Here is a 25,875-nt window from a genome sequence, read left to right as displayed (position 1 = left end):
ATTATTATGTTTTTATTTTTGCACAAAACATTTACATTCTTCTTGTAATAACAAGTTCAGTAAAATTTTAAAATTTTTTCTTTAAAAATTTTAAATTTTCCTTTTCTTTAAAAATTTTAAACTTTTGCCTATAAATTTATATTCTGTTTTGAATAACATAACTCTACCATAGCTATTTATCTTTATTTATATGGATTCAATGCTCATCTCTAATCCTTTAGAATAGTGGCTTTCATATTTTACATCCTGTCCGAGTTCACTAGATTGCTTTATTAAGGAGACTTTTCTGACTCACCTATAAGGGCAATACATCTCTTTAGTCCTTGCACAGTTGTGCATGTCTTTGTATTGTTGTAATATATGAACGACAGTTTGGCTACACATAAAATCTTGGGTCATTTATTTATTGCCTCAAAATCTATAAAGGTTGCTCCACTGTCTGTTGGCATTGAATATTGGTAAGCTGAACTCTGAGGCCAGCTTAATTTTTCCCGTTCAAAGAGACTTGTCCTATCTTCTGAGCTGTGTGGAGTGTTCTCTATTTTTGAAGTTCAATAAACTCCCCAAGGTATGTCTTTCTGTTATTGATCATTGTTTGTTGAGCCAATTTGATGGGAAGTTTGCTGATTAATTTTTGTGTCAATTTGTCTGGGCTAAGGATGTCCAGATAACTGGTAAAACATAATTTCTGGGTATGTCTGTGAGGGTGTTTCTGGAAGAGATTAGCATTTGAGTCAGTAGGCTGAGTAAAGAAGATCACCCTTCCCAATGTGGGTGGGCCTCATCAAATCTCTTGAGAGCCTGAATAGAACAAAAAGGTGGAGGAAGGGCAAATTTGCGCTCTTTGCTTGAGCTGGACATCCATCTTCTCTTTCCCTTGGACATCAACGGTTGTGGTTCTTGGGTCTTTGAACTCAGACTGGCACATGGGCCCCCTGATTCTCAGGCCTTTGACCTCAGACTGAGTGACACCACCAGCTTTCCTAGAGACAGCAGATCGTGGGGCTTCTCAGCTTCCATAACCACATGAGCCAATTCCTATAATAAATCTCCTTGTATATTTCTATATATGTCCTATTGGTTCTGTTTCTCTGGAGAACCTGACTAATACAAGCAGATTCCATTTTTTCACTTCAGGAAAGTTTTTTTCTATTATCCTTTGAATATATTTTTCTGCTTCTTTTGATACATTCTCTGTTCAGGACATTGGTTATTTGTATATTGATCTCTGCTGTCCGCCCTCCATGTCTATCGTCATACCTCTTATCTTTTTAGTCTTGTTTCTATCTGCATTCTTTTCTACTTTCTCAAATCTCCTTTCTATGTTTCTGACTCTGTTTTCTGCAAAGCCCACTTTTCTTCTTGTTTTTGTAATGGATTGATTCATTCTGCAATGGGATTTATTTTGTCCTCAATTTCTTTCTTCAGTTTGCCAGCTTTCTTTTCATATTATTCTTGTGTTTTATCCTCTAATTGTTGATCTTGGGTTTCATAAGGATTCTGTTTTGGTTATTTCCTTGAGAATGTCTGTATTTCTCTTGCTGCTTCATTTAAACTGAGACATAAAGGCTAAGAAGGCATCCTCCAGGTGAAAGGTCGGGGCTTAGAAGACTATTCAAAGAAAAGGAAACAGCATGGGTGAAAGTACCAGGTGGAAGAAAGCTTGGAACATTTATGGACCATATGGGTAGAGGTGACGGCTGCTTATGTAACTGGAAAACGGCGAGTGAGGGAAAGAATAGTATAATTTGAGGCTTGAGAGATAAGCAGGGGACAGATTGTGTGGGGACTTATAGACCATGTTAAGGAGTTATGTTATGTTTTGTTTTTAAGTTCAATAGGAAACCATTGAATGCTTTTAAGCAAGGGACATGATCCAATGTACATTCTTAAAAATTCACTCTTGCTGAACATTGTGGATGGATTGGAGAGGAAAGTGAGAAAGTTATGGTACCAGTTGGAATGCAAACACAGGTGGGGATTTATGGTGGCTTGGACTAGAGTGATGGCAGAGGAAATGGAAAAAAGTGGATGAATTCAGAAGATATTTCGGTGGTAGCATCAGTAGGGCTTGGTAATGGATTGATGTGGGGGTAAAGGATGGAAGTGAGTGTTAAAAAAATGTAGGAACAGATTTTATAAGAAGTTGAAAAGAAGCAGAAAGGCTCAGTCTTGATGGAATAGACAAAGGGGAATATTTGAATGGAGGAGCAATTGAGGAACACTGTTTGGGGAAGATTAACATGTCAACAATGTTCAGGATGGAAGATGAAGGAAAAAGATCGATCAGGCTCTACGTTAGGAAGGTAGCAGTGGGGACATCAAGGAAGAAATGGATAGAATAGACTCAGAGGAAGGTGTTTTGGGACTTGGCACCAGATCAGATGTAGGCAATTAGATGGAAAGCACTGTCAGTGATGTTACAATAAACAGAATTGGAGAAACGAAGAAAAAAGAAAAGGGAAGATGGAAAGATGGATGGGGGATTGCATAACCTGTTTAGTTGAAGGCATTTTCCAGTTGTCTTGAAAGCAAACACTAACTGCTGACACCAATACTATCACAGTTTACCAAAAGTTAAATTTAATGATGTATTTTTTACTTTTATGGAGCAAAACGTTAGATGCGTAATAAAGCTACTGCAGAGTTGTCCTTAAAATGCTTGTGCTCCACACGATCATTCTCCATTCTGTAGGTTCTCTATTCCTCCAGTCCTTCCCACCTAACATGAAAAAAAAAGGAAGCTAACCTCATCTTCAATCTTACACTAAAGGAAAGTCCAGTATTTTTAGGTTAAATTTACCAAAAAATGTACACAGTACTGGCTAAATGGCCCATCCTACATTTAAATCCCTAAAGAGTCAATTAACATGTTGTCTAAGTCTTTTTATATTGAAAGATCATTTCCTTTATCTCCGTTGCTTCATCAAATTCAAGCAGTAGCATTGTCCAGGTAGAGGAAGATAATTAAATCATCTGCAAAACCAGGTCGTAAAGTCTTTAACCTTGGCTTTAGCTAGTTAGAGTGAGTGGCTGTGTGCTTTCCTCGTGGTTGGTTGATATTCCAAGTTGATTCCAGGAGGGAAACCACCCCAGGGTGCTTACAGCTCCCTCTTGTTCTCTGGCTCCCCTACAGGTTATCACAAAGGTCCCTCTGCCCTCACTTTCACCAAGAGTCTTTTCAGGCTCTGCTTCCCGATTCTGCGGTCTCTTCCCTCCTTTTCCACTCTACCTGCTCAAGATGTTTGGGTCCTTCCTTTCTTCCTGGGCCAGCTCTTGCCAGGATTTAGAGTTAAGTAGCCCTGCCCCCTCCCAAACCTTGGCTTTTAGAAGTCCCGCCTGAACCAATGCCAGGTTCCCACTTGCCCAGAGGTGAGACATTCTCAGGGACAATGCAAGACACCCTGTGAGTCCTGAGATAACAACCATGCACATTCTGCAGTTCTTGGGTGACTCTCATTTTTGGTACTGTTTATGGTCTGTTGAACTGAAAGAGTTTTACAGGTGTTACACTCATCTCTAGGTCTCTTGATTCCAAATCATGGTTAGAGAGAAAGAGTGAGCCTGAGCCTCTTGGTGATATAGACTGATGAGTTAGCAGGGACATGGTCTGTTCTGATATACATGTTTTGCATTGATGACTCAAATCCCACAAGAGGAATTGCTGCCAGCAATATGATTTTCTGAAATTTTTCATGATCAAGCGTCCAATGAAACAAAATACAATATTTCCTCAGTTTACATTGTTGTTGCATTCCTGGAAATTTCAGTGTATATGAAGACCATGCAAACAGTATTTTGTGCTTGTATGTTGAATGGAGTTAGGTTCTAGGACTCCATCATCATAAACAGGTTGTTTACTTACTGAATGTGCAATGGGATGTTTAGAAGTTATACCGAAGGTAGGATGATGCCTTGTCATGTGGGACCTCTTAACCAAATACCGGCCAGCGGTGCCAACCCATCTGTAACATTCAAAAATTACCACTGTAAATTTCCAAAATGCCCCCTAGGGGGTGGTACAACTCCCCTGAGAACTGCTGATTAAATAAACTGAGTCTTCCTTTAGAATACTTTTAATAGATCACAGGATAGATGAGCATGAGTTAATATTTTTAAAGAGTTTGGAACAATGCTTGGCATGTTGTAAGCTCTGTATATGGATTTGTCATGTAAATAAATACAGTCAGTGACAATCAAAATATGTCCAAGTTGTTTAAAGTTAATGAGCAGGCAATTATAAGGGCTGAGCCCATGTGACGTGTTGATCTTTCCTTTAATGATATAAAATGTACACAACTTATACTGGGTCATCATTTGTGTAAAAAGTGAGGAAGAATATTGTATATATTTAATCCATATATTTGCTTTTATAAACAAGGAAGAAACTAGTAACATTTGCTCCTGGGGAGGGTAACTGGATGCCTGAGGCATAGCGTAAGAGGAAGACTTTTCACTGTACACACTTTGAAACTTTGGTATTTTGAACAAAGTGATTGAAATGCCTAATTCAAAATAAATAATAAATACATATTTTATCTTTTAAATATTAATTGTTTAAATTTTAAACAGTTTAACATATATTTCAAGATACCAAGATTCTGTGTAGTAATGAGATATGAATAGAGTTTAACATAAATGACTGTATTATTTACTTTTTATAACCAAACCAACTTTTTATAGTTTTTCTTTTTACTTGGTTTTCCATTATCTATTGTTAAGATCAATGTCAACAATATTCCCTGACACCATATAGTTTAATTTTCATGAAACTAGAAATACATTTACCTCATTGACATTCAAACCCAGCTCACTTCCTCCAGTCCCTAGGTGCCTAGACTGGGGAGGCTTGTAGACAGTGAGAATGCCGCATACTCATCTTAACTTGTTGGATCTTCCTGGAGAGTAGGACCATGGTCACCATGCAGCTAGTAGGTGGGAGAGATGAGGCTGGCACGACACGTGAGAAGTGTAGAAGGCTAGCAAACAAGGATTGATGTAGCTGGGAATTTCAGAGCCGTGGAATCTCAAGTTTGGAGGTAAGCTTTAGAGACTATCCAGGTTACTACTCTTCTCTTCTTCCCCTCCTCCCCTTCCCCTCTTCTGTGCTTCCATCTTATCCTTTCCCTTCTCTCCCTCCTTCCTTCTTTAAGAGATGATGAAATAGAGGTTCAAAGAGGAGAAGAACTTTCTCCAAGATCACCCAGTGAGTGAGTGGCAGAATGGAATTCAAAGCCACGTCTTCTCAGAAAAAGGATGCAGGTAGAAGAGGCTCTTCCCCGGTCTTCTCGACCTTTCTCAGTGTCTGCTTTGTTTCTCTTCCAGTATGGATGGCAGGGAGAGAAGGGTAGGTGAAGAAGTTGGGCATGGAGGCTTTTCTGTCCTGCATCAAAGTTTAAAAAACACTTGGGTAACATCTAAATGGTAACATCTAATATAGTTTTCAAGCTGAGACAACGTGACTCCAGGCTGGGAGAGATCAGTAGGACACTAACCCCTGCTGGAGTGAGGCAGGGTGCAGACTGACTGCGAAGGCGGCCTTCAGAGCCCACCCTGTGCTCACTGAGGAGGGAGTCAAGAACAAATAGAAAGCACCTTCCTCGCTCAGGTGTAAACCTTCCTCTCAGTGTTAAGGTGTCAGAAGACTCAGGTACGTCATTTTTGCACTGTATCCCTCCTACAGGCACCGCATTATAACTCAAAGAACTTTCTTGTAAATAACCTGTAAAAACCCTGATTTGTGTGGTCAGGGTCCTTGCAGCAAAGAGTGAAGTATAAACTGATATCCACTACCAAATTCGCCGTGGCTTTGGGAAGACCGTATGCTTCCCTTTCCAGTGGGTGGAGTGGAGACATCGGAAATTATCCCACCTGACCTTAGAAAAGCATTCCTGTAAGGCTTTTTTTTTTTTTTTTTGGTCTCTTTTTTCTCTCACAAAAAGCATAAGATGATTAAAAAGATTCCCACGTCTATTTTCAAATTACGTCAGAAAAGTAGATTAAAGGTTTTATGCTTAGGAAAACGGGGATAAATATTCAAACATAAATTATGGAAGTATTAATAATTGCACATTTGTGCTAAGTAACTAGAAAATTATTTGAGCATTAATTCCATTTACATATGTTCATTCAGATTTGTATCCCTGAAGCATGCAAGTATTTGGGGTTTGAAACATTTAATCACTTCGTAAGCAGCCCTCAATGGGATTGCCATTTATTTATTGTCTTTATTGATTTTCCTACACAGGAGAACGCTTGTGGTGAATAGAAGCTGACTGCTGAAGTGAAAGAGCTCTATCTTCTCTAGTGCAGAGCAAAAGCTCCTATTTTTTATTTAAGAGCATCCTGTTTTCTTCAGATCATTCCAGCTCAGGGCCAGAATGCTGCTTCATTCACATGTTAGAAACTCTTCTCCTGGTAGTAACGCGTTTTATTTTTCTAGACAGACACATCGAGTAGCACTTGGTTTTCTGTTCAAGTCGAATTTTCAGACTAAGTTCCCATCTGGAGCATGGTGGACACCCCTGGCTCCCAGGTACATTTGGTTCTTAGTTGATACATGGGACCCTCCAACAGGATGCCTGGAAAAACCCAGAACCCAATTCATCGGTCTAGACACATTGTCTTCTTTAATCTGTTTCCAAAGAAATCTGCTTTGCAACTTCATTATAAAGTTTTCATTAATAAGAAGACCTGAAAGAAGCAAGAAGGCCTGGGAACATTCATCAGAACCAACTGGGGTTCCCCAAACCTGACTCAAACCAGCTTAAGTGAAAAAGATTTAAAAGTTCAAGGAGAATCTGTCAAGGAGGTGGAGCATACCTCCTACCCCTTAAATGTCAGCTGTGCTTTGTGACTTCCTTCCAAAGGGAGCAGTGTGGAAACGGGGAAGTAACTACGCAGCCGAGGAATCTGACGAACATACGTGATCCAGGACAGCACTGAGAAAGAAAATGCCCCTGACATTCAGAAGCTGCTCTGGCTCTCACAGTTAGACCCTGTTATTCTCTGATGAGACACAAACAATCTCACAGAATGCCAAAATCAGTTATTCTGAGACTGTGATAAAATGAAACAAAGCACGGCTGCTTTATAATTTTGTCTAAGCACGGACAAAAATGAGGTCACTATACCACCCACAAAATACCAAACACTCCCTCTCTCAGCCAAAATGAGTGACCGCACCTCTTTACCCTGATAATTTTTTCCTTGTGCTGGTCTCACCTCCCATAGAGAAGATTTGGATAGCTAGATCTATGTGTAGGTAGATAAATATAGATAAGGATCAACAGGACTTTGGCTACAGATTTACTATATCCATCCTTGGAAGAGGAAAAGAAACAACACAACAGGAAATAGCTGGTTAAAATCCAAATTCTGATTTTATCGATGTAAAATGTCCAGGTTGCTGCAAGATCACCATGGTTTTCGGCTGGGCTCAGACAGCGGTTCTTTGTGTAGGGTGCTCTACAGTGTTGTGCCGGCCTGCAGGAGGAAAAGCCAGACTCAAGAAGGATGTTCATTTAGAGGAAAGCAGCACTAGTCATCCACACCCCTTCCTGACTCCATTTTGTCTCAGAGAGCCTTATCTGTTCAGTAATTCTAGTTAATCTAACCAGATATGTAATTATGTTTTATTTTGCAAGGTGTACAGCAGTGATCTTCTATTTTGGTGCCAGTTTTTAATAAAGTTTTGATTATGGGGGGTGGGGGAGAACTTGTGCTAGTCTTCTCTCCCTATAGATGAGATTTATTGAGATACCAATCATAGAATTGCCCTGCTTTGTGACAGCATGCAATCTAGAGGGAAACTGTGCTTCCTTAGACCTACCCCCAAATCACCCAACCAAAACCCAAAGCCTATAATAGGTCCTTCCTAGCACCCTCTGCTGAGACCCCCACCCACTCCCCATGGTGTGTGCTCCCTTACTGCAAGGAATAATAAACCTAACTCATTGAACTACTGGTATGTTCTTGCTGGTCTTTATAGGACATCCACAGTACCATCAGTGACAAATCATGTACTCTTGATATAATGTGATGAGAATGGTGCCTACCCTCTGTGGTCTTCCTCCCCAAAACCCATAACCCCAGGCTAATCATGAGAAAAGGATCAGACAAACCAAAATTGAGAGACATCCTACAAAATACCTGACCAGTGCTCCTGAGTACTGTCAAGGTCAACAAAAACAAGGAAGGTCTGAGAAACTGTCATAGCCCAGAGAGATCTAAAGAGACTTGATGGCTAAATGTAATGTGCTATTCAGGATGGGATCCTGGAACAGAAAAAGGACATTAGGGGAAGACTAATGAAATTGGAATAAACAACGGAGTTTAGTTAACAATAACAAAAAACGTTTTTAAGAGATAGAATTGGCTTCAGGGTACAATGAAAATGATATTGATGTTGTGTCTTTCTCCATCTCTCGTTTTCCTACGTTGCCCTTTTCTCAGGCAGACTTACCTCACACGGAGCAATGAGATTGCTGCCACTCAGGCCTGTGTGGTCCTATCAGCTTGAGAACAGGGAATAGGTTCTCCGATTGACCTGTCTTCATCCTATACTCTGGGTGGCCAATCTGGACCATGTGTTCCTGCCTGGACTAGAAGTCAGGGGCCGGCTCCACTACATCCCCATGAACCCAGCAAGATTACTAGAGGTTGAGGGAGAGCTAGTTTCCAAGAAGAAGATACGCTTGGCAGCTAAATCATGTATCCCATATACCAACCCTACCTTCTGACCCCGCAAGAGTGCTTTGACAGGCATCTCCTTATGACACAAACCAACCCTAGCCCAGTGACGAAAGGGGCATGCAGGGCAGCTACATGTGGCCTTGGGAAAGTCACATTGCCACCACCACCCGCGTTCCCTCATTTGTGGAATGGGAGGGTATCTAACCACATAGGACCAATGGAACGATGAAATGAGATATCATTTGTCCACATGCCTAGGACATGGTAGTACTCAGTGAATATTAGTTTAATCTCAGCCTTGCCTATTCATAGCCAAAGAATTAACATGAGTAATTCTACTTCTATATGCAAAGTTAAGCAATTATTATAAGAAGGCCACATTAGTGCATTTATAGAACTGCATTTCTGCCACGTAACAGTGAAGAATCTATTATGCTATTAACCTGTGTAAATTTTAGATTTTTTAAAAATAGTAAGTTATATAGGTCACTGCGTTGTACCTGTAACTACTTGCAACATTAGCTATCAAATTCTCATTGTTGGATAATTTATCATCAAAGACTTAAGGATGCAATTTGAGTAATTACTACCTGTATACCATATTTCATTTATGGCCTCTGTGAGTCATGAATCTTCTTTCTGTAACTGAAAACATTTAATGGAATTAATTCAAGAGGTCTGCCACATACGTTGTATAACCAAACTTAATGCAAATTGCATAAATGTGTGCTATATTTTATGATTGCGTCCTGGAATTCTCACATAAAATATGATGTGTCCTAGTAACACTGATTGTGGGGGGAGAAGAGAGAAGAACCGTGTACTTCTTTCTTCATGTTAATGAAGCTTTCATTAATTTTTTCTCCTAAACTGGAGATAGAAACCCTTGAAATATCTTTGCAATGCATGTCTCAGTTTTTTTGAACTACTGAATTACATAAACACACCTTGCTTCTATTTGATTTTGATTGCTTTCTTGGCCTAGTTTCCCTGCAAGCATTTGGTATGATTGAATAATTTTCAGTTGTGTTTTCTCGCCGTGCCTATGCTAATCTACTAACGGTTGGTTTTGAAGCATTGCTGCAATCTACTGTCTTTATCTTTTGCTTGATTTTTAAAGGGGTATTTTATTGCCTGTCATTACCATTCACAGTAGCTTCTGGGCACTGTCATTCTACTAGTCTAACACATATCCCAGTGTGCCACTCACTGGATCCTCTGTTCTTAGAGAGAATCACAGTGTCTTCCCCAAGAGCTACATCATTATTCCTCAAACACCTCTGCTTTTTGGCACACTTTTGATTTTTCATTTTAGAAGATTTGTTAAAGTTTCAATATGAGAGATAATGCCATTTAAGATGAGGATAAACTTTTTGATGCCTGTGAAGATTTAATTTGCACAGTATGTTCTTAAGCCTTTGCCTAGACTGCCACATGGCCAATAATGTCACATCCTGCATATAGGTGGCTATTGTGGCACTTCAGAAATTTTCTAGTAACAAAACTATCAAGCTGAGGGACCAAATCTGCCTCCTCATCTGTCAAAGGAGGTGACAATGTCCTTTTGTAAAACATGTATTGAAATCTTTCCACATGTCATAATTTGGTTCTTCATGGTGGAATATGTCTTTGTGTTGTACTTGGACACAACTGGACAGATGAGCATGGTCACCAGATTTGGGCAGCACACCTGCCTTGGCTTTGTGCTTCCCCAAAGATACAGGCAGAGACCTCACATTCAGATGAGTTCCACAAACATTCCTTGACCACCTACTATGCACCAACAGCCAACCACAAAGCTGGCTGTGGCATAGAAACAAGAAAATGCCCCCAGTGTTAAGGGGCTGACATCCTAATCTATTTGCTTGAAAGTTGGCATTCATTCATTCATTCATTCATTCAAGAAACATTTGTTGCATGCTTGCTATAGGCCAGGCACTGCCCTAGGTGTTATGGATACAGTGGTGAGCAAGGCATCGTCCCTGCCCTCATGGAGTTACTAATCTAGCCCTACTTCTAGAATAGGAAAGGACACAGCAGAAACTAGTTTAACTTACAGCAATAACCATGCAACCAGTATGCGATTTTAAAGAGTAACTTCCTAGGGAAAAATCAAAATGGCTCCTTCATACCTCTGATAGTCTAATGACCATGAGACCATTCCTGCTGCTTCAATGTCTCATAGTAAGTGTAAACCTATCTCTCTGTCTCTCATTTACAAAATATACCTGGCTTTCTCTTTACATCTCATCAAGTGGAAAAGTGTTGAACTGCTGTTTTGCCGCTATGTCTTAGAAGGGTGCCAGTCTGTGGTTTTATTTTGTGACAAAGAAAGATTGCTCCCTACATGAATGAGTAGGAGACCACTTTCTCAGTTGTTTTAAGATAGACTGAAGGAGAAGTCAGCAAAGAGATTTTCTAGAACTCATGTAAATTGGTTATTTTAAACTACTATTAGGTTGCACTCCAGATTAATTTGGTGTGCAATAGGATTTTTTTGACCAAAATTAGCATTTTATTATAATTAATGCTCTTTAAAGGATGAAGTGCATATGATTACAAGGGGAAACAATTCACTGGACTAGTTTATATTGTTGCTTTCCTTTAAGGTAGTGGTTCTCAAATGGGGGCAATTCTCCCCCAGCCCCCAAGGACTTTGGGAACGTCTGGAGACATTTTTGGTTGTCACAACTGAGGGAGCAGGTGCTCCTGGCACCCAGTGGGTAGAGGCCAGGGATGCTGCTAACCATTCTATGATGCATAGGATAGCCCCCACAACAAAGAATTATCTGGCCCCAAATGTCACTAGTTCCAAGGTTGAGAAAGTCTCTTTTAAAATAGTCCAACTGTAGAGACAGTGCTATGTGTAATGTGCAGGTGAGGTTGCCAAAACCAGAGGAATTTTGTGAAAGCAGGTCCAGCTTTCTCCTCCTGCTCTCTGATTATCTTCTTTGTCTATTTATCCATCGTTTAGTTCCCTTGTGCTGCAAAGCTTTTTGTGTTTTTTTATGGACTCCATACTTAACTACATGAGCTTTTCATTACCCACTCTAAAATCGTGACTGGTTGTAATGTAAATTGTATACCACGTCTTTCTGCAGCTTCCGATTCCGCAGCTTAAACCTCCTAGGCTGCTTATCTGTCTTCCACCACCTACCTGCGTTTTATGCACTGCACTTGGCATTCTTGATTGTTCCTTTCATATTAATTTCAATGGTGCCCGGAGGGTACCTCTCACCATATAATAGGTTGCTTTGTGAACAATTCCAGTAAGAGAACCATTCTGCCCAAACAGTGAGATACTCTGGAATGTAAAAAAGATACCCCTTGGTGCATCATTTGTGTTTCTAGTGTACCGCTGGATTCTGCAATTGTACTGAAATTAAAATGAAGATGAATTATTTGTTTCCCCTCTCGCTTAAAAAGTGCCCCCACTGTTCCAGGTGATACTCTCAGCCATACACAATGGTTAGAACTTGAAAGTCCCCAATTGGACATGGATGAATATTTATTTTGTGGTTAAATTTGCAAATCGCTAAGTATCCCTTGTCCGGAGATCATTATTTTCATCATAATACACTTCTGCTGCATTCGTGTTGTTCCAGCTTTTGACTGACCATTTGGAATGTGACAGTTGTTTGTCGCATTTCATTTGGCTGCAGCTTCTCTTACTTCATTTGCAGTTGTCCCTCCAGCGTGGTTTGCTCTATGTGATGTCTAAAGAAGCTTGCCTCTGTCTTTTCATAAAACTTTGTCCTGATGGGCAAACTAAAAAGACTTTCTGAAAGTGGTGATTTTTTTTAATGCAATGCCTGTAGTTGGCAGGGAAAGTGGGATATTTCAGATTTTCAAAGATGCTGGATTTGAGCTGCTCGCTTGAAAATCAAGTCTGTTACAGCACCAGAGCCGGTTGGCATCACTGTCCTCCTATCTGTGGATTAAGAAAAGGCACAGCGAAAACCAGTTGAAAATCAACAGTCTGATATTTTTAAGTTGAGTCTTTCTTTGTGAAAAGACTCTATTACCATCTTACTTTACAGTCCCTGAGTTTAAGCCTTTACAATAAATTTGGACACTGGTAGAATTGTGGATCCCTCACCCCCTGGCTGCCCAACATCCTACCAAGCATCCAAGCACTGCTGATCCTTCCTCTGAACTGTCGTGCCACCTTCCCTTCCCTACTCTAGTCCAACACGCCCACCCACACTGCCACTGCTGGGCTGGTTCCTACCTGTTCTTCTTCCATTCTTGCACCGTGCTTCTAATTTATCCTGTATACGTGGAGACTTGAGTGGGGTTAAAAAAGAGACAACAGGCCCAAAATGAAGTCACCTGTGCTAAGCCCATGTCACCAAACCAAGACTTAATCCCTAACAATTATAGTTTCAACCTCTCCCAGAAGTGGAATCTTCAACCAGTCAATCTGGAATTACCTGGTCAGTACCAGTAAGGTCATCTGCCTGAAAGATCCCTGCTGTCCCCTAAAGGAAGGTGACCTTGCCACAACCAATCCCTCTTTGCTAGTAACCTCCTTGTCCCACCCCATTCTGCCTATAAAAGTCTTTCATTTTGTGCAGCTCTTTGGAGCTCCTTTCTATTTGCTAGATAGGATGCCACCTGATTTGTGGATCATTGAATAAAGCCAATAAGATCTTTAAATTCACTCAGTTGAATTTTGTTTTTTAACAGTGGTCATCCTAAAACTTTGCCTCACTTCCTGCACAATTCCAGCAAAACAAAGACCAAACTCTCCAGCCTGTCTCTTCAGGCCTTCTGCAGTTGGGCCCTAAGATTCTCTCCTAGCTATTTCATTTACCCCCTTGCCGAATACTCTGCTCCAGGCAAGCATCTTTATTCTCTGTCCTACAAAAATGCCTTTCCCTCTCTTATTGTTGTTCCCCCACCAGCAATGGATGGTTCTTTATGAAATCCTGTGGAAATTCATCAAATGTAACCTTTTTCATGAGCCTTCTTTGACCACCCTAGTTGGAAGGAAAACCTCTGCCTTTGAAATTTCTGGGTCTCTTGTGCTTACTACTTGCTTCATTGAATTCAGATCTCCATCCCAATGGCCCTGCCTCAGAAAGGCTTACCTTTGTAGAATAACATCCCAGTTACTCTCTGTCCCCTTACCTTGTCTAATCTTCCTTCATTGCTCTTATTACTTCCTAAGATTACAGTTATTTATTTATCTGCTTATTGTCTGTTTTCCCACTAAAATGTAAGCTTCATGAGGGGAGGGATTGAGTCTGTCTGGTTCACCACTCTGCTTCCAGCAACCACAGTAGGTCCTCAATATATATTTGTTGAATAAATGTTTCTGGGTCCTTATCTTCTTCTCTGTAGTCTTAGTTATCTTTACTCTGACCTGTGAATATATTGTGTTTTCCCAACTAGACTGTGAGTTCCTCGAGGAGGGTAATCATGTCTTACCACTTTCACCTTCTACCTTCTCTCTCTTCCCTACTGACCCCCCCCCAAAAAAAAACAAACAAAAAAACACAACAACCAAAAAAACAAAACCACACAGTGGGATCATGCACATATGAGGCACAGTGCCTTGCACATAGTAGATGTTGAATAAAAGTTGTAATAAGACCCCTTTCAAAAGAATATTAATCAGACTTCTGCTTCCAGCCAAGACAGGTTTCACAGTTTTATTGTTCTACCAGAAACACTAAAAAGCAAGACACACTATTAGAAACAATGGCTCTCAAGACATTGGACATCAAGCAATGAAGGAGAGAGATTCCTGAGAGATGGGGAACTAATGAAGTGAATCCTATAAAGTCTCCAGCTTTCTGCCTGGAGAAAGTTTCCAAGCCACAGCATAGGAGGGACATCCAGGCAGAGCCCAGTGGACTTCCTGAGTTAAGGAGACACAGCAGGGAGTCCTGGGATGCCAAGACAACTAAGAAACAGCAGGGAGGAGTATTGTAGAGGAGAAACTTGCACAAAAAGAAAAATCTGGAGATCTACAGAGGGTTCCATTTGAATATTCAATTGAGTACTGATTAGCACATCCATATGAGGAAACTATTCAAGGCGAGGGAAAGAATCACCCAAAAGCGTTAGCAAAAATAGTGCCTAAAGTTTATGGAGGGCAGAGAATAGTGCCTATTCCCAATAGCTAGAGTGGAAAAACCTTATAATTCATGGAGTGTTAGTAAGAGTACTATGAAGGGTCTTGCCTCAGTAGTGGGGTTATCAACCCTAGACTAAACACATCTCTGGTTCCACCTAACAAAGCTTAAAAGCAAGACCCCAAAAGATCAAACTGTTTCCAAATAACTGGACCTTGGATCAAAGCTCTAGAATATTTTTAGGAATGAATAAACAACAAAAAATAACCAGGCATACAAAGGAGCAGAAAAATGCAACCCATAACGAAAAGAAAAATTGTTAAATTGAAACTAATCAAGAAATGACAACAATGATAAAATTAGTAGACAAGGACATTAGAACAATTATTGTGACTATACTCTATATTCCATATCAAGAAGCTAGAAAAAAGATTGAATATATTAAACAGAGACAGAGAAGATATAAAAAAGGACACAAGTCAAACTTCTAGGATTGAAAACTACAACATGAAGGATACACTATATGGGATCAATGGCAGATGAGACATTTCAAAAGAAAATAGTAACCTTGAAGACATAGCAATAGAAATCATCAAAAATGAAATACACAGAGAAAAGAAAATTGACCAAAAAATGGAGTATCAGTGAGCTGTGGGACAACCTCAAGAGGCCTAATTTACCTGTAATTGAAGACTCTAAGGGAGAGGAAAAAGCAAGGAAGGAAAAATAGCCAGAATCTTTCCAAATTTGATGGAAGCTATAAACCCGTAGAAAGAAATCTCAAAACTCAGGCTGAAGAACATAAAACTACACCAATGTGCATCATAATCAAATCACTTAAAAACAAGTGATAAGAGAAAAATCTTAATAAGAAATAGAGAAAAAAGACATATTACAGAGGAACAAAGATACAAATGACAGCAGATTTCTTGATGGAAACAATGCAAACTATAAGACAATGAAGAATATCTTTAAAGTATTGGGGAAAAAAAGAAAGAAAATTCTCAACCAAGAATTCTTTACCCAACAAAAATATCTTTCAAAATAAAGGCAATACATATATATATATATATATATACACTCAAAAGCTGAAGCAATTCATCACCAGCAGACTGAGCAACAAGAAATGTTAAAGGAAGTCCTTCAGGCAGAAAAAAACTGGTACAAGAGGGAAATATAGATCTACACAAAGAAATGAACAGCACTAGAAATAGTAACTACATAGATAAATATAAAGATAAAATTTTTTGTTATTCTTTTGATCTCTTTAAAAGATAATCTACTATTTAAATAAAATATAACAAAGTATTATGGGGCTTATAATATATGCAGAAGTTAAATGTATGACAACAATAGCACAAAGGTTAGGAGGAGAGAAATGGAAGTATATTCTTATAAGGTTCCTATGACATATGTGATATAGTATAATATTACCTGAAGATAGACTGTGGTAAGTTAAACATGTATAATATAAACTCTAGAGAAAACACTAAAATAACACAATAAAGAGTAATAGCTAATAAACCAACAAAGCAAATGAAATGGAATTTTAAAAAATAGTTAATTAATCCAAACGAAGGCATAAAAAGAGGAAAAAGAGAACCAAGAACTGATGGGACAAATAAAAATACAACAGCAAGATGGTAGCTTTAGACCTCTGAATGGTTGAGTGAGGATCTCAGTAAATCCTCTCCCCAAAAAAGCAACATAGAACTAGACAAAATGGTAAAAACAAACAATCAATTAAGGACTCTAGAAACTACCCTAAGGCAGACAACAGATTGAGAAGTTCAGGAAAAATACTGAACCTTGGAAGGAACGGTGGGAGCCTGCGGAACTTTATTCTTGGGGTACTGCCTGTCTCCTCTCTCTTCTGGCCCCATGATATGGTAGTTCTACCAGAGTGTGGTAGAGAGTCTGACTATATTTGAAGCAGAGTGCAGGAGAATCTATGCTCAAGAAATACTAACAGAAGTTCTTCAGCCCAAAAGGAAATGACAACAGACTATAACTCAAATCCACACAAAGGAATAAAGAAGACCAGTAAAGGTAATTATAAAAGTATAAATATATATTTTCTTCTGTTAATTGATTTAAAAGACAATCGCTTTTTAAAACTGTATTATTGAGCTTATAACATAATTATGTGCCATATATGACAATAATAGCACAATGGAAGGGGTAGGGAATGGAGGTATATTGGAGCAAGGAAATGACCCCAAATGGCAACTCAAATCCATAGACGAAATGAAGAGTACCTACATGATAAATATGGAGGTTAATATAAAAGACTCTATACATATATTTTTCTTCTTTCTTCTCTTAACTTCTTTAAAAGACATAAGATTGTAAAAAGCAATACGTATAAAACTGTATTGTTGAGTCTGTAATATATATAGATGAAATGTATATGTCAACGATAGCACAAACAAGGGAAGAGGGAATGGAGCTATATTGGAGAAAATTTTCTTTATTTTCGTGGAATTAAGTTGTGAAGTAGATTATAATAAATTAAGATGTACATTGAATCCTCAGAGCAACCACTAAGAAAATAACTCAAAAACAGTTTAAAAACAAAAAAAGGAATTAATATAGTATACTAGGAAATATCTATTTAATACAAAAGAAGGAACAGAGGAACAAAAAAGCCATGAGATATATAGAAAACAAATAGCAAAATGGTAGATGTAAATCCAATCACATCGATAACTACATTAAATGTGAATGGATTAAACACCGCAATCTAAAGGCAGAGATTATCTGACTGGATTTAAAACAAAAACAAAAACAAAAACACCCCAGCTATATATGTTTTTCTGTTATTCAAAAGACATTTGTAAGAGAATGAAAAGATAAGCTACAGACTTGGAAAAAATATTTGCAAATCACATATGGCTAAAATTAAAAAGACTGACCATAAGAAGTGTTGGACAGGATAAGGAACAACTGGAATTGTCACTGCTGGTGGAAATGTAACATGGTACAACCAGTTTAGAAAATAATTCAGTGGTTTCTTACAAAGTTAACATGCACCTACATATGAATCAGCCATTACACTGCTGCATATTTATCCAAGAGAAATGAAAACTTAAATCTACACAAAGACTTGTACACAAATGTCCACAACTTTATTTGTAATAGACTGAAACTGGAAACACCACAAATGTCTATCAATAAGAGAATGGAAAAATAACTTGTGTTGTATCCTCACCATAGAATACTACTCAGAAATAAAAGGGATAAAGTATTGATGTATGTAACAACATGGATGAATCTTAAATAATTATACTGAGTTAAAGAAGTCAGACCAAAAAAAAAAAAAAAAAAGAGTACATACTATGTGATTCTAATTACAAAATTCTACAAAATGTACACTAATCCATAGTGACAGAAGTAGATCAGTGGTTTCCTGGGGAATTGGGGGTGAGGTGGAGAGAGGTGGGAGAGAAGGATTACCAAGGGGCATAAGGAAAGTTTGGGGACGAGGGATATGTTCATTATCTGAATTGTGATGATGATTTCACAGGTGTATATATATGTCAAAATTTATCAAATTGTGCACTTTAAACGTGCAGTTTATTGCATGTCAGTTTTATCTCAATAAAGTTTTTTGAAGGAATACTAATCAATGAAGTATACTACCTCTAGCTTACCTACACCTTATCTCCCTCCCAAAAACAATTAACCTAGTAGCTATCACATAAATGCTTGTTGAACTTGTGAATGAGTAAAAGAATGAATAAATGAGCACAGTTACCAACCTGTTATTTGTCCTAACACAAATTCCTCAGTATTTTCATTTCCCTCTGAAAAGTGGGAATGTAGAGTTTATTCTTTCAGGACAATTTTCTTGTGTGGCTGGACATTGATCCCAATTTCAGAACACTTTTAAAATATGGAACAAATAAGTAGCTTTAAAATTTATAGCTCCAAAATTTGTAGCAAACACAAAGTGAGTGTCACATTTACTAATTAGAGCTATTCGTTTTGTTGTATGAAGGTATCCAAGAATTGCTCCTGTCTCCAAACCTATTTCTTAAATCAATAAATTGATATCTTTTAGACTATAGTTCACATAAAATTAATCCAGGTGATTTGTGCTTTTATAATATTGCTGTTGTTACGAATCAGAATTTAAGGTTCTGTTCCAGATATTCTCTTAAAAATAACTGATTATGATGGTTATGAAAACTAGAACTATAAGGCAAATAAATAGTGAGCCTCTGAAATATTTATAAACCACCTTTATTGTGGGTCTTTCCTACTGGATTCTGATATGTGTCGTGCTATCATTTGTTCAGCTTCTTCCAGATACTGGGCTCCTGCTGTTTAAAGAGTAATAGACGATTTGTGTTCAGGGTGATTTATGCAGCAGCTATTAAGCAATCAATAGCATTTCGCTTTCTCAAACAGTTTCTTAGCTTAGTTAGTTTCATAAAGCATCACTTTCATATTACAAAAGCAGCATCCTCCTTGAGAAAAGATATAGATCAGAATTCAATTGCATTGAAATTTTTACTTGTCAATGTCCTAATGATGGTTAAGTTGAATCCGTAAGATCCAATGAGAGGCAGTGTGCCTCATTGGTATAGAAAATAGGTGTAGATTATAACACCTCGCAAAGTGCTTGTGAGGACAAAATAAAGTAATTATTAAAAAGCACCAGCCCAGTGCTTAGCACATAGCAGGCACTCAATAAATCAATCAATGTGAGCTTATTTACTTATTTTCATAGACTATTCAATTTTCATTTACAGTAGCTGAGTCCAAATCTTAGCTCTGCCACTTGCCAGCTATGACCTTGGATAAACCAGGCTTCAGTTTCAGCATCTGAAAAATGGCAATAGTAACCTTGTTTTAAGGATCAAAACTAGATCATTTACACTGAAGAGTTTTGAGTGTTTCAGTTACAGTTTCAGAGTGTATATAAATAAGATGGTCTCTGTCTCTCAAAGGCACGAAATCTGCTGGAGAGGGGAGAGGATTATAATGCCTCATAGGGTGACATCATGTGCTGAGTGGACATATCTAAATAAAACTTTTCACCAAAAAGGTAAGAAGCACTCAGCGTGGGTCTGCGATCCAGTGCTGAACGAGCTGGACAGCCCCTTGCTTAGGCGAAGCAAGGGTGTATCGCAGGCGGTGAGACCTGGCAGTGGACTGGTCAAATCTGTTTCCGAGTTCTGCCGGTTCTACTTCTAAATAGTTCCTCGGTCCATTCAGTTCTTTCCATCTCCATCCACAACCCTAGCTAAATTGCCCTCACTCCATCTTTGCTACTATTTATATACATGGCGCTTGTCATTCATTTCTAAATAATAATTATGAACAATATAGAACAAATTAAAAGAATCTATTTTTACCCCCATTTCTGAAGGTTTTTTTCTTTTCTGTCCTTTATTGCTAGTTTCAAATTTTAATGCAGTAGGGGAAGCAAAGGGGGCCTCTAAGATTTCTGCTTTTTGGAATTTGTTGAGATTTTATTTTCAGCATAATTCGTGTTTAGCTTTTGTGAATGCTTTATGGATGTTTGAAGAGAATGTTTATTCTCTATTTTGATTTAGAAAATTCTATATAGCTATTAGATCAAGCTTATAAATTGTGCTATTCCAGTATCCTGTGGCCTCACTTATATTTTGTCCGCTTGATCTGTAGATTTCTGAGAAGTGTCTCCTGAGGCCGTGATTTCCTCCACTCTCATTTCTCCATAAATCCTATCCCATCTGCTTCCTTTTATCCAGGAAATCACTAACATTTCTTTTTCTTCTCAATGTTACACAGTCAATATTTTTAAAAAAAATTTTCCTAGTATGTCTAGGACTTGGCGGCAGGAGAAAATAGATACTTACACCCAATTAGCGTGCCCTTCTATTATTATTATATGTGTCCAAAAATTCATGTTATAGAAAGTGCCTGTGTCGGGGGGTGAGGACGTCTGCACAAGAATTCCAAGAGTGCTGTATTCACTAGGGTCCGCTGTGCACACACATGGTCTGTACAAGGCAGACGGGACTGGAGCCTGGTTCTTATCCTAAGTCTGCATTTACCAGCTGTGTCACCTCAGCAAGGTGTTTAATCTCCTCTGCTCAGTTTCCTGATCTGTAAAATGGGGATAGTAAGAGGAATAGCCTTATATGGTTGCTGTAGGGTTAAATGAAATAATAGGTATGAAGCATGTAGAAGAGATCTGACCCACTGCAACCCCTGAGCACCCCTGAGCAAATATTCCACAGAGATGGTCGTGGTTCTATGGAGCATTTCAGTGAGCGTGAGCTACCTGTGAGACTACAAGAAGCACAGGCAAGGTGGAGCTCTGAAATCTCTTCATTTTCACTTACCTCAGCATTGGGTCCAATTACGCACTTAATGGATATGTTTCATTATTAGGCTGAGTAGAATTATGGTGCTTACACTTGAGGAATTTTCACTCTGATGGAGAAAAGAGAACAAACAAAAACCCAAACTCCCAAGAACACAAATCAGATTTACATAAAAATGGGCACAAATATATCTCACCACTTGCAGGCTGAGGAGTTGCTAGAATAACCAGAATCATCCAAACAACAGGGGATTGGTTCCATAAATTCACCTCCAGACTAGAATCAGTTTTAGGCTCTTTTAAAGTGTGAAGATGAAAGAAGGCCTGCACATAGAATGTAATTCTATATAGATATATATATTTTAAACTTCCTCCCATGAGTGTGAGAGAGAAGCAGCAATTTGATAAAGACACCAAAAAGGTGCAAATAAATATATGACAATGGATTCATCATGAACCAGTGCTGAACATTGCCTGAAGGCATGCTTTGTTTAGCCAATATTGCTTAAAATTTCTTTCCTGTTGTCTTACACCAGGCTACTTCTCACTTTCATATAACCTGCCTGGGAACATTTGAATCTGTGGCCCCTTCAAAACATTCTAATGATGCCTCCACTGGCTTTGGAACTTACAGAATCATGCTGTTGAATATATTCAACTTATCTTAGAGGATATATTTTTTATTTTTTTTTAAGCCATAGATCTTCCAAATCAATTGTGATGAATAACAAGGGTGATCGAGATGGGTAATTTATTCCATTTTGGGGTCAAAATGAAATGTGAATATAATGGAATAGTAAAAGCTACTGCTTACATCCTGCTCACCACATGCCGAGCACGTATGTTGATGAAACATCGTCAATTATCTATATCTGTTTACTAATGTAATTAGTCCTTGCAAAAGAGCTACGTGAGTAAGTAGTGGTAGAACTGAGGCTGGAACAGAAGCAACATGACACAGATTCTATGCTCTCAGCCATTGGACCACGTGGCCATTTGTAAGTAATTAGACAGGTTTTCCTGTGTGACTCGTAAACCGGTTCAAACTGGGCCAGCGCTGGGATTCTCAGCAGCAGATACCGTGAAACAGATACACCGAGTGATTGCCTTAAATTCGTGGAAATTTGAGATGGAGATTTATTCTGACATTTTAAGTGCATCCCAACCGGGTTTCAAGATTATTGGGTTTCATTCTACTTTCTAGTGGTGGTTTCCCTTGGAAAAATTGTTTGGCTTTTCTCTCGTTTCCTTGTTTATAAGAGGCAACTAGCATCTGCCCACTCCCTATTTTATGATGATGTGAGGAATAATTACACATTGTGCTTGGTTTTGAAGAGCGCTGTGTTACAGACATGATACTCATTAATTATGTGTTGCCCGTTATTGCATACTTTATGCTCCTTCTGAGACTATTCTTGACTTCTTTCACTGACGTTGTTGTAACAAACACAGTGGAATTAGTTTCCTTTGATCATTGCCTGTAGTGATCAGATAAAGTTATTCCTTGAAATATTTCTCAGGGGACGCTTGTCAGAGATGGGGCAGCATACCGGACTGGCTGGAGACTCGCTCACTTCCCAGAAGGAGATGGAAGCCAGGTCAAAGGAACCCAATCACCACTGGGCGGGGAACGGGGGTTAGGGGGGATGCATAAAGAGAACAGCCAGGCAACCCCAAACAGTGTGCCTGAGAGGGCAACCATTCCAGCTCATCCCAGATTTTAGAATCTTTGGGTATCCAGCCAGGATGATGGGATCCAGCAGGGACAAACCAGAAGTCGGGCTGGCAGTGATCACTGTTCCAGAAGATCTGACCATGAGCTCCAGGATAGGATTAGGGCAGGATGCAGCCCCTGTGGAAGGAGTTTAGCAAGAGATAGACGAGGCAAATGTGCCAGGGTTCCACCCTAGAGTGAGGAACTGGGCTATAGAGCAGGGCAGCCAGCGTCACTAAGTAGGGAAACTGAGTCAGAAGACTGGTCAGAGAGCCCTGAACCAAAAAAAGCAAAGGGGGAAGGAGTGCTGTGGCTCAGGAGCTGCAAGAACCCAGAGTTCAACTCAGATGCAAAGGGCTCTAGGGCTGGACACCATAAAGGACCCTAATACCACTGGGGTCAGTGGAGATAAGGGGCCACAAGGCCAGGTCCCAGGGGACACCCGGAGAGGGGATGATAAAGCCCTGCCTCTGAGGGGGTTGGTTTGGAGAGTGGGGCATGCCACCACATCGCACAACTTCAGGGGCCCCATTCTCACTGCAATCTGTGTGCGTTTGTCCACCCACCCCTTCCGTTGTGCAGTACACAGCCTGCGAGGCTTCAGGCAGCGTTTCTGGGCCGTGATTCTTCCTGGAGAAGCCATCTGCAGACCTAACTGCCAGGAACTGGGGGAGCCAGCGAGGAGCCAGCGACGTCCACCCATCCATGGGCGCCATGCAGTGCCAGGTTGCCAGATGCCATAGTCGCTCAGCTTTCACTTTGTCTTACGGGCCATAGAGTGAGGAAGAAAGAACTACATAACGAGGAGGAAGTGTGGCTGTCTGGGGCATGGAAAAGGAAGTACAGAAAGATGCCATGCCTCACAGACATGATTTTCCTGCAGACTGAATTAGCAGGTTGGTTTGTTTGCTTTCTGCTGCACATTTTTCATTACACTGATTTCTGATACACAGATATAGCACTGTCTGTTATACCAACATAACAGAGGTATAAAGGACGCTTGTTATCATGGTTCCATTTATTCTGTACTTAGGCTTTCATTTCATTTTAAAAATAAGTCCTTGAACATGAATGGTCATGGAAAATTTACTGTAGTATAATTGCATATAATCCCCAAACTTCATCCAAAAAACAGTTCCTGGGTAGCAGAGAACTGTCATATTCAATTGTGTTTCTGCGTAGCAACAACATTTGGGGGGGGAAAGCAATTTCATTTGCTTCATTTTCATACAGAGCAGAAGTCCAATTGTGCTTTTGTAATTAAGTTCCCTCACATCAGGAGAAAAGAATATGTCTATGAAGTGTGCATTGAGCCCAAATGGAAAAGTTAATTCAAAATAAAAAGCAATGATTATCTGATGTTTATTAATGAGATAAATATTTAATAAAACATCTCTATTTTCATCTTTCTATTAAAAACATGGCAATTTAAAAGCATTTTTGGGCATAATAGCACATTAAGGGCTTGAGTTACTAATTGGATTAAGTACTCCCAACTTCTCAGCACAGTGCCTCTTGACCATATCTTCACAGACACCATGTGGGAGTTTGAGTGACAACAATCTCATCACAGCCCCTTTTTGCCTTTCTTAGGATCAGGCCTCATCTGAATGGTAGAGTCTTAAGATGGAGGCTTCACAGGTTATGCTGGGAAATCATAGGGTATCGTGATGCCAGATTCCATCAACTTGTAATTTGGAGTTTTAAAACATTCAAAATTTTGGCAAGATTTTTTTACTCACCAGCACCCCTGCCAGAAATCATCCCTCTCTTGACCCTATTAGCCCTCAGTGGGGAATTCTCTTGTTGGACACTTGACCGCATACAGGGCCCACAGCAGGACTGAACCTAGTCTCTGATCACTGCCACCACAGCAGGTTGGATTCACTCCTTGTTTGAGCCTCTACACCTCTTTATATCTCTCTTGGTCATGTGCCCATTTCTTCCCTTTTGTCTGGGAAGAACCATGGCCCAGTGGAAAGAATATCGGTTCTGAAGTCCTATAAACCAGATTTCAAGTCCTATTTCCCTGCAGATGGGGTAGGCCAGCAGGCTGGAGACTCGGGGAAGAGTTGCAGTCTGAGTCCAAAGGCTGCCTGCTGGCAGATCCCTTCTTGTTCTGGGAGGTCAGACTTCGTTCTATTCAGACCTTCAACTGATTGGATGAGGCCCACCACGTTATGGAGGGCAATCTTCTTTACTCAAAGTCCAGTGATTTAAATGTTTATTTCACCTAAAAACACCCTCACAGAGTCATCCAGAATAATGTTTGACCAAATATCTGGGCACCGTGGCCCAGCCAACTTGTCACATAAAATTAACTATCATGGGGGGATAGTCAAACGTCCAATAGCTGTGATGTCACAGGCATCCCAAGTCAGAACTGGGCTTGGGCCATAATCAATCAGTACAGCTGGGCCAGTGACAGTCTCTCCTGTTTTCTGTGTGACCCTGAGCAAGTCACCCAATCTCGGTGAGCCTCTGTTTCCTTATCTGTAAAATGGGGATGACAATCTCTTCCTTCCAGAGTCATGGAGCCTTATGTAAACAGCTGGCTCAGGGTTGAAGTCTATCTGAGTCCTTCCCGGGGCACAGAGCTTGTGTCTCACCTTCCGCATGTTGTAGTTATGTAAGTTACAGTTGTTAAGTTAATTTAGTTTCTGCAGAATTCACTTGTTATTAAACACACATTTTTGAGCACACACTATGTGCCGGGCTCTGTTCGGGGTGGGAGGGGAGCCTAGTTGTGACAAAACAAAGCAGATCTTCACTCTCTGGAGCGTATGTTCCAGTGGGGCAAGGGAGGATGGACCAGACAAACAACAAACAAGAAAACAAAACTAATTAATGAAGTCAAGTCAGACGAGGATAAGCGCCACAAAGGAAGTGCACCTGGGCAGTGCAACAGAGGCAGGAGCAGGTGAACTGGTCAGGGGTGGGGGGCCCCAGGGAAGAGGTGACATCTGATCTGTCACCTGAACAGCAGGAGGGAGGCAGCCCTGAGATACTCCGGGGGCTGCAGGCAGTGCAGAGGCCCTGAGACAGCAAGGGGCTTGATGCATCCA

General features: G+C 39.8%; 1 pseudogene; it reads left to right on the top strand.

Moving 5' to 3' along the window:
- The first annotated feature begins 4,913 nt into the window (after window positions 1-4,913).
- On the top strand, window positions 4,914-7,952 carry LOC101391611 (small ribosomal subunit protein eS27-like pseudogene; annotated as a pseudogene).
- The last annotated feature ends 17,923 nt before the right edge of the window (window positions 7,953-25,875 follow it).

The sequence above is a fragment of the Ceratotherium simum genome, chromosome 6, assembly GCF_057802395.1.
Source record: "Ceratotherium simum simum isolate JZ-2026a chromosome 6, ASM5780239v1, whole genome shotgun sequence".
Taxonomy (NCBI): Eukaryota; Metazoa; Chordata; class Mammalia; order Perissodactyla; family Rhinocerotidae; genus Ceratotherium; species Ceratotherium simum.
Note: the sequence above shows the minus strand (reverse complement) of the source record. Positions and strands in the feature narration are given on the sequence as shown.